The sequence below is a fragment of the Rhinopithecus bieti genome, unplaced genomic scaffold (genome assembly GCF_001698545.2).
Source record: "Rhinopithecus bieti isolate Rb0 unplaced genomic scaffold, ASM169854v2 scaffold_1918, whole genome shotgun sequence".
In the NCBI taxonomy this organism is placed as follows: Eukaryota; Metazoa; Chordata; class Mammalia; order Primates; family Cercopithecidae; genus Rhinopithecus; species Rhinopithecus bieti.
Genome location: NW_016803680.1, coordinates 886,692 through 897,035, shown reverse-complemented (window position 1 = coordinate 897,035; position 10,344 = coordinate 886,692).

Below are 10,344 nucleotides of genomic sequence, written 5' to 3'. Positions count from 1 at the left end.
AATTGCTCCCTTAGCCAGCTGAGACAAAGAAAGATTTGAAGCCCTGGATGAATGGACTGCAAACTCCTGCCCCACACCCTTGGCCCAGGGGAAAGGGGGGACACCCATAGCTCCATCATCCAGCTGGCATCATGGAGAAATATGAGTCACTGAGATTCCTGGAAAAGTGTCACTTGAGAAGAGGCTTTTCAGGGCCAGTACGATGATTTACTAGTCCATTGTACCATCTGAATAGTAATGCCTGGATGTCCTCGCGACACCTCCGTCATCTTGTGAAAAGAATCTCTGAGCCAGGCAGCTGGGGCAGAATCCATAATGGCAGGAGGTAATTAGCTGTCATATCTGCCTTTACTACTGCCAAAGGGGTTGGAGTCTCATGCTCCCTCCTTGGGTTTCCCATTCTGGAGTGTGTGTCTGTTTGTGTGTGTGTGTGTGTGTGTATGTGTAGGAAGGATGGGAGATGGGGTGTGAAGCCCTGAGCTCAACACATTTCTTTTATACACAAGAGAAACAGACAATCATGGGTCATATTTTCTGACTGCTCACTAGATTGCCAAGCATTGCCCAAAAGGCCTTTGCAAGAACTAACTCTTATAATCCTCACAACAGCCCTATGAGATAGGTATTTTAACCCACCCATTTACAGATGTAGAAACTGAGGCACAAGAAGCCCCGGCACCCAGGGCACAGAGCTGAGAAGTGGCAGAACCTGCATTTGGACCATGAACATCTGGCTGTAGAGCTCATACTCTCAATGATTGTTCAATCTCACAGCTCAAGAGAATGACTTCCACCAGGCACAGTGGCTCACACCTATAATCCCAGCACTTTGGGAGGCTGAGGCGGGTGAATCACCTGAAGTTAGGCGTTCGAGACCAACCTGGCCAACAGGGTGAAATCCCGTCTCTACTAAAAACACAAAAATTATCTGGGTATGGTGGCGTGCACCTGTAATGCTAGCTATTCGGGAGGCTGAGGCAGGAGAATCGCTTGAACCTGGGAGGTGGAGGTTGCAGTGAGCTGAGATTGTGCCAATCAATGTACTCCAGCCTGGGTGACAGAGCAAGACTCCTTCTCAAAAGAAACAAACAAACAAACAAATCAAGAGAACGACTTCCAGGGTCGATCTGAAATCACCTTTGCAAAATTATGACAGTAAGAGAAAGCTGACATAGTTGGCTCCATCTTGCTTCTAACCACCAAACCATCCTTGGTCATTCCTGGGCATAGGCCAAGCCAACTTTGGAAGGAATTTAGTTTATAGCTAAACTTTGAAACAAGGATGATAATAGTATCCCCCCGCCAAACTAATCCTCTCTTTTTTCTGGGGCTGAAACTGTCTTTGTAAGACTAATGAAAGGCCACAAGATTAGGATCATGAGAGGACCATGAGCTCTGCTAAAATGTAGGCATGGTTTCTATGATCTCTGCGAGTCATGTGGCCCGAGGTCACAAAATGTGTGACTTTCTCAATTTATCCTATGGATAACATCACTATTGCAGAACCTAAGACTGGTTTTTTAAGATGTTTTTCAGACTGAGCCCATACAGATTCATGACTCAACTGGTCCTGTAGTCCCACCCAGAGGCAGACTCAGCACATGAGGACCATTTTCCATACCCTTATGACTTCATCCCCAACCAATCAGTGGCACCCATTCCCTAGCACCCTGCCCATCAAACTGTCCATAAAAACTCTAACCTCCAGGCCTTCAAAAGGACTGATTTCAGTAATAACACCATCTTCCATCCATGTGGCTGGCCTCGTGTTAATAAAACTCTCTCTCTGCTACAATGGCACAGTTTCAGTGAACTGATTTTGTTTGTGCAGTGAGCAGAAGGAACCCCTCGGGCAATTACACATCCACGGAGTCCAAGTTCCCTTAAGTACTAAGACCCTGTCTGGAAGGCAAACATGCATTTTTATATGCCTGCTCCTTCAGCAAACATGCTCTAAGTACCTGTGATGTGCCTGGCGCTGGGCTGGGCACACATCTCATGCAGATGAATTGGATCAAGATCCTGTACAGAAAGAACAGTCGGAAGGACTAGACACATGCACGTAATCGTCATAACATAATAGTCATTTTGCACTGATTTACTTCAATGGCACCACCACCTTAGGAAGTAGGTGCAGTTATTAGCCCCATTCCACAAATGACAAAAGTGAGATACAAAACTTTATCAATTTGCTCAGGATTATAGTTAGCAAGTGGCAGAGGCAGAAATGGGAATAAGGCATGTAGCCACAGAGCCTCCCTTGGCTCCTGTCCCCCATCCACATAGGGCAGAATGTGGTAAGGCCATAAGGCTGTCCAAATAAAGTGATCACGGTAGTTTACAAAGGGACCCAGGGAAGGCTTTCCAGATCCAATACTACTCATGGGGTCTTGAAGGACAAGGAGGATTTGGACAGAAGGGGAAGGAGGAGGATGAGCATTCAGACAGATGAAACCATGAATAAACAGATGAAGATGGAATACCTTGTGGGCTTAGTAGGCAGACAGGGTGCCGCCCAGCTTCACTGGCCAGTGGGGAGAGTCCTGGAAGAGAAGGATGGTAAGAGAGGCGCAAGCACTAGGCTGAGACCATTAGACTGAGCTACCAGCAAGTTGGGAGTCACTGGGGTCTTGGAGCAGAAGAGAGCCTGCTCAGATCGATGCTCTGGGGGTGGGGTATAATGTGGGCAGAGGCACAGGAAGGGAGGGACTGAGGCCCCAGGAAGGGATGGAAAGGAAGGTGCAGGCTCTTGTTATAAAAGATTATGTGAAATTTGAGGAAGACAAGGGATAAGGGAGGCGAGGAAGGGGATGAAACCCAAGACAAAGAAGATGAAAGAAGAATAAAGAAAAGACAAGAAGAAGGGGGAGGGAAAGGAAAGAAGAAAAACAAGGAAATGCCTCTTATCAGGGTGCCAAGTACATGCATTCTCAGTGTTCTCCCTAAGTATATGGCTCACGCAGCTGGGGACAGGTACACACTAGAGATGACATGGGGCATAAAAGTTGCAGTAGAGAAAGGGGCTCTGGAGGGCGAGGGTGAGGGAGAGGTAGTTAGATTGAGTCTCCTCCAGAAGGTAGAGATTAGGGCAAAGATTAGAAGGTGGTGAAAGAATGGGCCATGAGGGTGTCTAGGGCAAGAGTTTGCCAGGCAGAAGGAACAGTTCTTGCAAAGGCCCTGAGATGGGAGTGTAAATGGTACTTCAGCAGCAATGCCAGAGTGGCTGGAGAAGAGCAAGTGGAATGGGAGTGGCAGAAAATGTGGTCGTAGAGCTACTGGGAGTTGGGGGTGGGGGCGGGAACAGACCATGAAGGCTCTTATAAGCTGTTGTCAGGACTTTGGCATTTACTCTAAGTAAAACAATAAGCCTGCTTTCCTAACATGTCAGAAAACTGGGTATATTAGTCCATTTTCACACTGTTGATAAAGACATACCCGACACTGGGTAATTTATAAACAAAAAGAGGTTTAATGGACTCACGGTTCCACGTGGCTGGGGAGGCCTCACAATCATGGCAGAAGGTGAAAGGCATGTCTTACACAATGGCGGACAAGACAGAATGAGAACCAAGCAAAAGGGGAAAAATCGTCAGATCTCGCGAGACTTATTCATGACCATGAGAACAGTACGGGGGAACCACCCCCACGATCCAATTATCTCCCACTGGGTCCCTCCCACAACATGTGAGAATTATGAAAGCTACAATTCAAGATGAGATTTGAGTGGGGACACAGCCAAACCATACCACTGGGCTGCACTGGGTCCCATTTCCCCCAGAGCAACAGGTGCCGGGACCTCAGTATCAGCCATCTCCTTCCTTAGGCATTTGCTTTCCATTTTGCTTCAGTCCCCTCTATTCCCTATTACCTCCCATCCTGGCATGCTTCACTCACTTATGTTTCTTATATGGTCCCTGTAAACATTTAAGGTTGCAATTCCTGTTGTGCAGATTAATGCCTCAGGCATCCTTAGGAATGGACTTCCTTTGAATGAAAAGTTGGTTCTGGTTTGCAGAGAAAACAAATGCATCATGGGGACCCCTGTTAGCCTGGACTGATGCTGGCTGGGTGCCAAGTGGTTAGAAGCAAATTGGGTCTGGTGTGGAAAGATCCATCATGACCCCCATCTTGTCAACCTGCCTCATACTTCAGAGACTCCTCCTACACTCTGTCTTTGCGAGAGCTCAGCACTGATGTGGGGCTTAATTAAAAGAACACCATATGCTGGCTTCCTTCACTGGGGATGAATGTGCTGGGCTGAGAAGCAGACATGGGATTCCCCGGGCTTCTCAGCAAGGCTATCAAGCTGTCATGTTGTCAGAGCTGGGGCTATGGGCATTTGGAACGTAATGTAGCTTAGGACAGAAAGGTCTTTGAAACTGATGTATCTTCACATGGGGCAGCTTTGGTGTTGTCTTCATCAAGGAAACTGAGGCTCAGGGAGTAAAATTTATCACCCCAAGTGAACATAACTCTTAAGGAGCAGAGGAGGGACTGGAGCTCAAATCTGTGTCTCCACAGCATTTGTTCTTCTGCCTGACATCAAGCTGCAAAACCCAAAGACCTCCCATAGTGACAAGATTCCTCCCATCACCTCAGGGTCACATCGTGGCTGTGCCATAGCAGTTCATTGATTTGGATGCTTTTATGGTAATTCAGAATTCATGATATTTTGGCCAAAACTGAAGTTTATCTGCATGTCATAAAGAAAAAAATGGCCTAGCAAATGAGAGGTGAAAATAAGATTATCTTCTCTTCTGGACATATGCAAGGCATGCGCTCTTTGAAAAGCTCATGCATCTGAAATTGCATTCTTTTGAAGAAATGGTCCCCTAAGGCCGGACACAGTGGCTCACGCCTGTAATCCCAACACTTTGGGGGGGCCGAGCAGATGGATCACATGAGGTCAAGAGTTCCAGACCAGCCTGGTCAACATGGAGAAAGCCCATCTCTACTAAAAATACAAAAAATCAACTGGGTGTAGCGGTATATGCCTGTAATCCCAGCTACTTGCGGGGCTGAGGCATGAGAATCGCTGGAACTGAGGAGGCGGAGGTTGCAGTGAGCGAAGATCGCGCCACTGCACTCCAGCCTGGGCGACAAAGCGAGACTCTGTCTCAAGAACAAAAACAAATGATCCTTAAAACCATTGACATAGGACTTAAGAGTGCTAGTTTTGGCAACGGATTAATTGTCCATTAGCTGATGGCATTTGGAGCTGGAAGAACTGTCCCACTCTGCCCCACAGATGGTCCTACTCTGTCCACCTTGGAAGGATGGCAAAGCTGACTCCCAATTAGCCTTCATCTGCTGCCCTGGGAGAGAGCAGTTCCTCCCAGTATGATTGAGGCCTTTAAAGGACTTTTGGGAATCAGAGCTTTCCCACATAATAGATTACTAGAGCTCTTTCTGGAAAAAAAAAAAAAAAAAAAGGGACAAATTACAAACAATTAATGAAGCAAGAGCAACATTTACAGTCAGATGAATTCTTTTCCTGAACCTCCCGATTACATGAGCCATTAACACTTCTGGGGTGGAGAAAGAAACCCCCAACGTGAGTACAGAAGGGAAGATGTTCGCTGGGGTCACCTGTGGCATTACACTCCCTGGCAAAGCCCCTTGAAATTCCACACACCACTCATGCCTGTAATCCCAGGACTTTGGGAGGCGGAGGTGGGCAGATCACTTGAGGTCAGGAGTTCAAGACCAGCCTGGCCATCATGGCAAAACCCTGTCTCTACCCCAAATACAAAAACTAGCCAGGCATGGTGGCGGGCACCTGTAATCCCAGCTACTCGGGAGGCTGAGGCATGAGATTCGCTTGAACCCAGGAGGCAGAGGTTGCAGTGAGCCGAGATCGCATCACTGCACTCCAGCCTGGGTGACAGAGCCAGATTCCATCTCAAAAAATTAAAAGAAAGAAAGAAAGAAAGAAAGAAAGAAAGAAAGAAAGAAGGAAGGAAGGAAGGAAGGAAGGAAGGAAGGAAAGAAAGGAATTTCACATACCAGCATTCCTAAGATAACAAACAAAAAAGCCAAATAAAAAGCTTCTGCTATTTCAGAATCACATAAGCAAATACAAGAAACCCAAGAAATCCTTGATGTTTTTTGCCTTCTTAAGAAGACCTACTGTTTTAATTCGAGTTAGCATATTAATTGCCCTTATGCAGCTGCGTGATGCTAAGTACAAATGAATGGGATTTACTCATTATAGAAGACCCAGCAGGAAAGTCTCTACTTAGCAACACTATGTTAATTTAAGTTTGGCTTTCTAAGGTCACAAAACTGCTTTGAATGAAAAGGTTTTTTTTGGAGAAAGAGTTGTTTTCCCTTTTCGCCTTCACTTTTTGTAAGGAGATTCTGGGTAGAGAGTTTCTGACCCTTTCTCGGTTTCGTTTCTTGCTCCTCCTCTGATAGGGGAGAGCCTGTTTAATCATGATAGCAGATTATCATGTTAACAGCTTCTGCTAATGCATGGCACATCCTCATTGCCTGTTTCCCTCTTACTTGCATTTTCATTATCTGCATTTCAGCACTGCAGGTCCATTTCTCTTCTATTTGCATGCAGAAAGCACCCCTCCCCACCAGCCAGAACTCGTTTGTGTTTTCTTTTTATTACTATTATTATTATTATTATATTTTTTGAGATGGAGTCTAACCCTGTCACCCAGGCTGAAGTGCAGTGGCATGATCTTGGCTCACTGCAACCTCCACCTTCTGGGTTCAAACAATTCTCCTGCCTCAGCCTCCCGAGTAGCTGGGACTACAGGTGCACACCCCCACACCCAGCTAATTTTTGTATATTTAATAGAGACGGGGGTTTCACCATGTTGGTCAGGCTGGTCTTGAACTCCTGACCTTGTGATCTGCCCACCTTGACCTCCCAACGTGCTGGGATTACAGCTGTGAGCCACCGCACCTAGCTCTGTGTTTTCTTGTGGTGGTCCCACCAACCTTTCACTAACAAACTAGCTCCCTTCTAGTTAGAAATTTAGGGAGAAAGGAATCCCAATTTGGGCTTGGATCTAAGTTGTATTCTCATTCCGGCTTTTTTCTGAGAGCCCTGGATTTGGGAGGTAGCAGGCTGCTCTTCTGTGTCATCGAAGCATTATTTTTCATTTGTCTAGCGATGGTTGTGTATAGCACCCACTGGACAGAGCTTAGAAGAGATAATGGGAGGTTGACACCTTGTAACTCTCTTGGAGTCTATAATTTAAAGACATTTCAAAAGAACATTTATTGTGATGAGTCTGGATTCTTTCCTGTGGAATGACTTGAATTCACTGTTGTCTAACTCTCCAATAATAACAGTTGATATCTTTAGGTCTCAACCCTCATTCTAATTTTTCACGTGTATTAATTACCTCATTTCCCTCTCACAACCATCCTAAAAGGCAATACTATTATTATCTTCCTTTTCCAAGTGAAGAAATTAAGTCTCGGAGAGGTCAAATAGCTTGCCCAAAGTCACACAGCTAGTAAAATATGAAAGTAGACACTGGTTATATCTGACTCCAGAGCTCTGATTCACTGCTTTACAATGGCCTATCAATAGCTCAGCAGTTTTAAATGGAGAAAAAGAGGGTGGGCTGGGAAAATAGAAACTAAACTTGAAACTTGCTAACCTAATGACAGAGTTTCCTCCAGGACTTCTAGAGCATTGGCTGCAAACTAAAAGATGATAGCATCCCATCACAAGTCATTTTAGAAGCCAGTGTTTTAAAAAAAATCAATAAAATTTGGTCAGGAGTAGTAGCTTACCTGTAATCCCAGCCCTATGGGAGACTGAGGCAGGAGGATCACTTGAGTCCCGGAGTTCGAGACAAGCCTGAGCAACACAGACCTTATCTCTACATAAAAATTAAAAATTAACCAGGTGTGGTGGCACACGCCTGTGGTCCCAGCTACTTGAGAGAGTGTGGCGGTGTTACAGGAAAGGGGTCCCAAGACCCTAAGAGAGAGTTCTTGGATCTCATGCAAAAAAGAATCCAGGGCGAGTCCACAGTGCAAAGCAAAAACAAGTTTCTCAGGAAAATAAAAACAAAAAGAATGGCTACTCCACAGACAGAGCAGCCCCAGGGGCTGCTGGGTGCCCATTTTTGTGGTTATTTCTTGATGATATGATGAACAAGGGGTGAATTATTCATGCTTCCCCTTTTTAGACCATATAGGGTAACTTCCTAACATTACCATGGGATTTGTAAACTGTCATGCCCTGGTGGAAGTGTAGCAGTGAGGATGACCAGAGATCTTTCTCATCACCATCTCGGTTTTGGTGCACTTTGACCGGCTTCTTTACTGCAAGCTGTTTTATCAGCAGGGTCTTTAAGACCTGTATCTTGTGCGATCTCCTTTCTCATCCTGTGACTTAGAATGCCTTAACCTCTGGGAATGCAGCCCAGTAGGTTTCAGCCTCATTTTACCCAGCTCCTATTTAAGATGGAGTTGTTCTGTTTCTAATGCCTCTGATAGTGGGAGGATGCTGGGAGGCGGAGGCTGCAGTAAGCTATTGTTACCAGAAAAGGGTCCTGATCCAGATCCCAAGAGAGGGTTCTTGGATCTCCATAGGCAGAGCACCCTTGAGGGCTGCAGGTTGTCCATTTTTATGGTTATTTATCCATCACATGTTAAACAAGGGGTGGCTTATTCATGCCTCCCCTTTTTAGACCATGTAGGGTAACTTCCTGACATTGTGATGGTATTTGTAAACTGTCATGGAGCTGGTGGGAATGCAGGAGTGAGGATGACCAGAGGTCACTATTGTTGCCATCTTGGCCTTGGTGGGTTTTGGCCGGCTTCTTTACTGCAACCTGTTTAATCAGCAAGGTCTTTATGACCCGTATCTTGTGCCGACCTCCTATCGCATTCTGTGATTAAGAATGTCTTAACTTCCTGGGAATGATGCCCAGCAGGTCTTAGCCTGCACAATCATGGTGGAAGGCGAAGGGGAAGCAAGACACGTTTTACATGGTAGCAGGCAAGAGCGCATGCGCAGGGGAACTCCCCTTTACAAAACCATCAGATCTCATGAGACTTACTATCACAAGAAGAGCATGGGAAAAACCCACCCTCATGATTCTAATTACCTCCCACCAGGTCCCTCCCATGACACATGGGGATTATTAAACGTCAATGTAAGATGTGGGTGGGGACACAGAGCCAAACCATACCAATGAATCTTTTTTTAAACTCGCATTTTAAGTTCAAGAGTACATGTGTGGGTTTGTTACATAGGTAAACTTTGTGTCATGGGAATTTGTTGTACAGATTATTAGATCACTCAGGCATTAAGCCTAGCACCCATTAGTTATTTTTCCTGATCCTTCCCTCCTCCTACCCTCCACTTAAAAACATTATGTTAAGTATGGAGAAACCCCATCTCTACTAAAAATACAAAATTAGCTGGGCATGGTGGCGCATGCCTGCAATCCCAGCTACTCAGTAGACTGAGGCAGGAGAATTGCTTCAACCTGGGAGGCAGAGGTTGAGGTGAGCCAAGATCATGCCATTGTACTCCAGCCTGTGCAACAAGAGCGAAACTCTGCCCAAAAAAAAAGGAAAAAAAAAAGCCAGACAAACAGAAGAACATTACGTTGAGTAAAGGAAGCCCAGACACAAGACTACATATCATCTGGTTCCATTTATATGAACTTCTAGTAGAGGCAAAACTAAGCTAAGATGATAGAAATCAAGATCAGTGGTTTCTTGAGCAGGAGTGGAGGGTGACCCTGTTTGGATTCCGTCCTTCATCAAACAGTGTAAAAGATTGGTTAAACATGGAGATTCTGGAGCTAAGTGCCCAACTCAAATCCTGGCTTGATGGCATAGCAGATGGGTGAACTTGGGCAAGTCACTTAGCCTCTCTGAACCTCACATTTTCCCATCTGTATTAGTTCTACTTACTGTATAAGGTTGATGGGGAATTAAATGAGATAATACATGGTGTAGAGTTGAATAGTGTCCTCCATAGAAAAATTCATGTTTACCCAGAACCTCAGGATGTAAGCTTATTTGTAAATAGGGTCCTTGCAAATGTAATGGGACAAAACTCGAGATAAAAGTCTACTAAATTAGGGTGGGCCCTAAATCCAATGAAAGTGTCCTTATAGGAGACAGAAAAGAACACACAAAGAAAGAGAGAATGTGACAGCAGAGGCAGATATTGGGGTGATGTGTGTACAAGCCAAGAAATACCAAGGACTGCTGGCCACATCACAAGTGAGAAAAGATGGTGGGATAGTTTCTCCCTCAGAATCTCCGGGAGGGACAAACCTCATCAACACCTCAGAGTTGGATAAATTTCTTTTCTTTTCTTCTCTTTTTTTTTTTTTTTTTTTTTTTTTT